This window comes from Lepidothrix coronata, unplaced genomic scaffold, assembly GCF_001604755.1.
Source record: "Lepidothrix coronata isolate B3197 unplaced genomic scaffold, Lepidothrix_coronata-1.0 Scaffold431, whole genome shotgun sequence".
Lineage (NCBI taxonomy): Eukaryota > Metazoa > Chordata > Aves > Passeriformes > Pipridae > Lepidothrix > Lepidothrix coronata.
In genome coordinates this window covers 46,210-51,525 of record NW_016690611.1, presented here as the reverse complement: position 1 = coordinate 51,525, position 5,316 = coordinate 46,210, and the positions used below count along the sequence as shown (strand labels likewise).

At 47.6% G+C, this 5,316-nt stretch overlaps 1 protein-coding gene across 1 annotated transcript in view; it reads right to left on the bottom strand.

Annotated features, from left to right (window-relative positions):
* LOC108509907 (zinc finger protein 665-like) overlaps positions 1-5,316 on the bottom strand; it is a gene marked incomplete at its 5' end in the record, with an annotated part of 11,993 nt that overhangs the window by 2,331 nt on the left and 4,346 nt on the right.

Here is a 5,316-nt window from a genome sequence, read left to right as displayed (position 1 = left end):
CCTTATCGGGTGGCATTAAAAGAAATACTACGAACAGCATTTAATACAGTATTAACTAGTGAAAAAGGGGATACCAAATAAGGATCTTAACACAGTATTATGGATAACACGATATTGGTTAGTAAAAAGGGAAATTAAAAGGAAAAAATACTATAAACATAAAAGGGGAATTAAGGGAACACTAAAAAGGTATTAAAAAGTTTGTTCTCTCAGTTGCTTCCTATCAAAAAACTGTGCTTACCCACACAGACAGGCCAGGGCTGTCAGGATCTGCAGCAGCTGGTCGGTACTCTTGCTTAGCGGGCGTCCCCACGGAGCAACACAGTCTCGGTGGTAGGATGAGGATCGCTCAGCTCAGCAGTCCCGACACCCCATTTTTATCAGTTCCACATTACACCACGTAGGGCCAGTACCCAGTATAAGGTGATGCCTGAGTGGCAGCCAAACCCCCCCTGATCATCACCTCATGGCAACAGTCTGCGCATGCCCTACTTGTAGGGCAAGGGGCGAGTGACCCCTGCCCACATCATCTTCCTCCCATCATCATCTTTCTCACCCCTATGTATGACCTCTACCATTGTGTTTCAAGGGTAGATGTATCTATCTTGCAATATGTAGCAAAACCAAGGAAGAACTCAGCTCTGATAATAGGGGATATCAGGCTGACTTGCTAAAAAGCACAATGGACCTTACAATTAGCTTGTGCCATGAAGTTACACTGTACCATACTCTAGCTGGTTTCACATCCTAATATGATTCCTTTCTCACGCCTCTATGCTCCATTGATCATCTAATTCAAAAGTACCCCCCTTACAGTTCTCCAGCGGTGTTTCTCTTTCATTCCCCCCAAGGGATCCCTCAGGAAAAGAACCTGTTGCGGTGCCTCTGGGGCAGGTCATGACACGGGCTCTGACAGAGCCATGTGTGGGAAGAGCTGGGAGTGGAGAACTGGGGGGGACATGGATACTGGGGGGGTTTGGAGGGTCCGTGGATTAAGAAAAGGGGGAACTGGGAGAACTGGAAGAGGCAGGAAGGGGTTTCAGAGGTACCTGGGTTCAAGGAAAGCAGGGCTGGGGGCGAGGTGACCTGGGATGGCTGGGAATGGTGGTCTGGGAGTCCCCAGGGTCAAGGAAACAGGAGATCCAGGGACTGAGAGAGGTGGGATGGCTGGAAAAGGGGTTGCAGAGCCAGGGAAATGGGTGCAGGGGCGTCCCAGTGCCCAGGAATGGGGGTTCAAAGGAGTGACAGTGTCAAGGAAAAGAGGAGGTCTGGAAGAGGGAGAGTGCCTGGGAAAGTAGTAGTAGGAGGGTATTGGTGCAGGATAAAGGGCTGCAGGGGGGTCCTGGAGCTGGGGAAGGGGTTGAAGGGGCATCTCAGTGTCATGGTCACCTCAGGGAAACTCAGGGGCACGTCATGGGCATGGTCATGGCCATCTCATGGTTTTTATCACCTCATGGCCATGGTTGTGTTGTGGATCTCATGGTCATCTAAGTTTCACAATCATCTCATGGTCAGTCATCTCATGGTTTTGATCACATCATGGTCACAATCACCTTGTGTTCATGGTCATCTCATGGTTGAGGTTGGAAAAACCCTCTGAGACCTTTAAGGCCAACCATTAACCCACCACTGCCACGGCCACCACTAAAACATGTCCTGAGGTGTCACATCCACGCTTGTTTTGGGCACCTCCAGGGATGGTGACTCTACCACTGCTCTGTGCCAGGGCTGCACAACCCTTTCCCTGGCAAAAACATTTTCCTAATATCCATCTAAACCTCCCCTGGAACAACTTGAGGCCGTTTTCGCTCAGATATTTTGTTGATTTTGGACGGCCCTCATTTGTGTCCCATTGAGGTCCCCTGATCTTTTCGGGGTCACCAGGCCCTGGGTAATGACCAGTGATAGATACAGTTATTGCACTGACTATAATTCTATAGAAACATATTAATATATTAGTAGAGTAATAATGCTATTTACTCTATTAATTCTAATTAATAATTCTACTAACTACAATTAATTTTTACACCATAAATAGAGTCCTAACATTTGTAATTTCATTACATTTTTACCTCCCTCAATCACATTAAACCTTTGGTTTCCACATGGGAAGAATAAATAGATTAAACAGCAAAAACAACAATTTCCTAATTTTTCTCCAGTTTATTCCCCTCCCCAGGCCCGGCTGGGTGCCCCCCACCTGCCACCTCCTCAGGGGAGATGAGATCCCAGGTAGCAGCTCCAGACTCCTCCTAGGCAGGTATCTCAGATGATTTTCCTTTTTTTTGCATCCTGAATCTTCCAGGATCTATCAGAGACTCTTCCCAGGCAGAGACTCTTCTGTCTTTTCACATCTCTTCAAGGGAGCTGAGAGCCCAGGAAGCAGCCCCAGGCTACTCCAGGGAAGCTGCCCAAGATGATTTTTTCCCTTTTGCAGGAAACTGTGTCCTCCTGTATTCACCCAAGACTCCTCCCATGATTCTCCTGGAGTATTTTAATCTCTGATTTTGGGACCTGAGTTGCTCTCCCCAGGCTCAGAATCTTCCAAGAAAGGTATCCAATATGTTTTTTCTCCTTTGGAGGTAAATTTTTGCTGTGGAATCCACCTCAGACTCAACCCAGGTGTGTCCCAGAGTCTTCGCATCTCCTCAAGGAAGCTGAGTTCCCAGGAAGCAGCCTCAGATTCCTCCAGGGAGGCTTTCCGAGATGTTTTTGCTTGTTTGGAAGTAGCTCTCTACTCCAGGATGCACTAGAGACTCCTCCTGGCATCTCCCAGAGTCTTTTCATCTCTGATTCAGGCACTTGATATCCCGGGTAGAAGCTCCAACGCAGGTACCCAAGATGATTTTTCTCTTTTGAAGGAAAATGCATCCTCTGGGACCCAGCTGGAGCCTTCTCAAACATTGCCTGGAGTCTTCATCTCTCATCTGGGGACCTGAAATCCTGGATAGTAACCCTAAACTATTCCAGGGATGATTCCAGATATCGGGTTTTTTTCTTTTTGTAGTTCCAGGATCTTCCAGGATCTACTTGAGACTCCTCCCAGGCTTCTCCTGGAGTCTTGGTCTCTGATTTCAGCATCTGAAATCTTGTGTGTCAGTCCAGACTCCTCCAAGGCAGGTAGGCAAGATGATTTTTCTTCTTTTGTAGATTCTGCGTCTTCCAGGATCTACATGAGACTCCTCACAGGCATCTCCTGGAGTCTTTTCACATCTCCTCAAGGGAACTGAGATCCCAGGGATCAGCCCCAGACTGCTCCAGGGCAGCTGCCTGAGATGATTTTGTGCAGGGCAGGAGGAAGCTCTGCAGGCCTAGAGTAGCACAGGGGCTCTGGGGCTCTGCTGGCTCAGGAGCAGCCGAATGTGCCTCCTCTTGTGCCGGGGTCTCCGTCCTGTGCCCTGCTGGGCACATGGAGGAGCAGCTGAAGCTGCCCCCTGTTGCGGTAGGAATTCTTTAGGACACAGCAGACGTAAGAAATGATCTTAGCCAGAAACCTTGAGATTTAAACACAGACAAGAAAGCCTGTTTACATTTGCTCTCTGATATCCTTACACTAACTTTTAATTAAATAGACTTCTAGACTACAGAAGTAAATCCCTTTACCACCTTTGTTTACCCCCATCTGTTGTGATTGTGATAAAGAAATATTTGTTTATCTGTTTGAAGAAAAATATCTCCCTGCACTTCCAAGACCTTTAACCCTAGCTGTGAATACAATGTATGCCCCTCCTTCTCTGAACCCTATATAAACCAAAAGTTTTGTACAATAAACTATTCAGTTTCGGACCCTCAGATTGGATTGTTTATTATCATTCTAAGCGTCTCAGCCCCCTGTGCCAGGGGGTGTGTCTGGGTTTGCTGCTGGACACAGCGGGGCCCAGCTGGGCTCCTGTTGTGGCACAAGGGGCGCACGGGGTGGGCAGTGCCCTGTGGTTCTGTGGCACTGCCAGGCCTGCCCGCCCTGCTGCCCCCGCCAGCTGCTGGCCGGGGCCAGGGGCTTCCAGCCCCACCATCACCTGCTCCTTCTGGCCTGGGACATCCCTGGGCTGCCTCTGGTGTGGCCGGTGCAGGGCAGGAGATGGTTTGTATGAGAAATAAATAACCTGGTTTTATTATAAGCAAATGAACTTGGTAGGAAGACGGAAGGGGGTGGGTTTTTTATTTTCTAAGAGGTTTTTTTAGGCATACTGCGGAGGCTGTAAGGTGGATGGTCCTGCCTGGACCTGATGACAGGGAACCTTTCACGGCTGAGAGTAGGGAAAAATACAAAAATAAAGATGTATCCTCTATGCGGCAGCCTATTGTGTACAGGGGGATAAGTCACAATCAATCAAGAGAAACCCCCTTCTGGGTCAGAGAAATTACCCTTTAAGGCAAAAAACCGGTGGTCAATGAATACATAACAGTTTGTGATAAACTGAGAAAATGATTTGAGCTAATTAAGAGAAAACTGTGTAAGGTTAATATGACCTGGAGAGAAAAGAAAAACAAGTCGTAAAACTTAATTGGGCCCCTATAAAGGGATAAAACAAGTTACCTCCCTTTTACCTTGTGTAGGATTTATAGTGAGAGAATTTTGTTTAGTTAGCTAGATAATAGCACCTTTTTTAAAATTTATAACTTTGTATAGATAACAAGCGAACATCTGCTGAAAGTCTGATTTAACAATATATTATGGATGCTTATAGATAACATTCTTGTTAAGAAATATCTGTGGAATGTCTGATCTAACAGTGTGTAATGTTTATACTTATGTATAATGAATATTCATGTAGTAGCTGGAAATAAATGTAGAACAAATGTCTTCTTTGGGTGTGACAGGCGTTGGGAGTTGTTGAACCCCTTCCCTGATCACCCAGCGCTGAATTTGCTTTTATCATATAATAAAATTCTGATCGGAAATTGCCCGACTGGGTTTCTATTTCTCACAAGTTTATGGAACGGAAAGAATACAAAAGGCGCGATTTTCAAACCGTTGGTGTGCTTTTTAGATCCTTGTGATTTTGGAGCGCCCAGCGCGCTGCATTAAAAAAATTCTCGCTACACTTTCCTTGTCCTACAGGTATTTTTTTGCCGTTTTTAAATCTAAAGGAAGGATTTTTCCGACAGTTTGCCCTGGGGGGGCTGAAAGGAGAGCGGGGGACGCGCAGAGGCCGCCCGGCTCCCCCCAGCCAAGGCCTGCCGGGCCCCGCCAGCAGCGGCTGCTGGCCCAGGGCTGGGCAGATGTCGGGGCTGCAGCGCTGCGGCACAGAGGGAGCCTCCCGGGCCCGGGTCCTGCCCGTGTCCCTCCGTGCTCGGCACTGCCGACTCCTTGGC